Below are 1,153 nucleotides of genomic sequence, written 5' to 3'. Positions count from 1 at the left end.
TCGTGTGCAAAGCTATGTCGCGTGCTGCGGTATGCGGAGAAACTAAGAGCACCATAATTTTTCACAGAAGAAGCTTCTAAGTTGATGTGATAGCCAGTACGAAGCAGTCCAATTCAAGTTTTAATTATCGATTATTTACTTTTTAGACGGCTTTGGTGCCTTGGACATGAGCTAGGTCCTTAAGATTTTGCATGAAGGGACGTCTAGCAGCCGCGTTGCACGGGAGAATGTGAAAACTGTTCATATGTAGTGAAAACCTGAGAAATCCGCCCGTTTTCGTCATTTGCCATCGAATCGACTTAATGCCAGATCATCATATTTCCCGCTCTTCTCTCTGAAACGGTTACATTTATCGTTTGCAAAGCTACGTCGCGTGCTGCGGTATGCGGAGACACTAAAAGCTCCATAATAGAACACAGAAGAAACTTCTAAGTTGATGTGATAGCCAGTACGAAGCAGTACAATTCAAGTTTTAGTTATCGCGTATTGACTTTTTAAACGGCTTTGTTGCATTGGCCGCGATCTAGGACCTTAAGATTTTGCATGAAGGGAGGTCTAGCAGCCGTCATACACTGGAGAAAGTGTAAATTGTTCATATGTAGTGAAAACCTTAGAAATCCGCCCGTTTTCGTCATTTGCCATCGAATCGACCTAATGCCAGATCGTCATATTTCGCGATCTTCTCTCTGAAACGGTTACATTTATCGTGTGTAAAGCTATGTCGCGTGCTGCGGTATGCGGAGACACTAAAAGCACCATAATAGAGCACAGAAGAAGCTTCTTAGTTGATGTGATAGACAGAACGAAGCAGTACAATTCAAATTTTAGTTATCGATTATAGACTATTTAGACGGCTTTGGTGCCTTGACATGAGCTAGGACCTTAAGATTTTGCATGATTGAGTTCTAGCCGCCGTGTTTCACGGGGGAATGAGAAAAGTGTTCATATGTAGTGAAAACCTGAGAGATCCGCTCGTTTTTGTCATTTGCTATCGAATCGACTTAATGCCAGATCGTCATATTGGCTGCACTTCTCTCTGAAACACATTTATCGTGTGCAAAGCTATGTCGCGTGCTGCAGTATGCGGAGACACTAAAAGCTCCATAATAGAACACAGAATAAGCTTCTAAGTTGATGTGATGGCCAGTACGAA

Source organism: Schistocerca gregaria, unplaced genomic scaffold (genome assembly GCF_023897955.1).
Source record: "Schistocerca gregaria isolate iqSchGreg1 unplaced genomic scaffold, iqSchGreg1.2 ptg000526l, whole genome shotgun sequence".
NCBI lineage: Eukaryota > Metazoa > Arthropoda > Insecta > Orthoptera > Acrididae > Schistocerca > Schistocerca gregaria.
The sequence above is the reverse complement of the archived record's forward strand: the minus strand, read 5'-3'. Positions refer to the sequence as shown.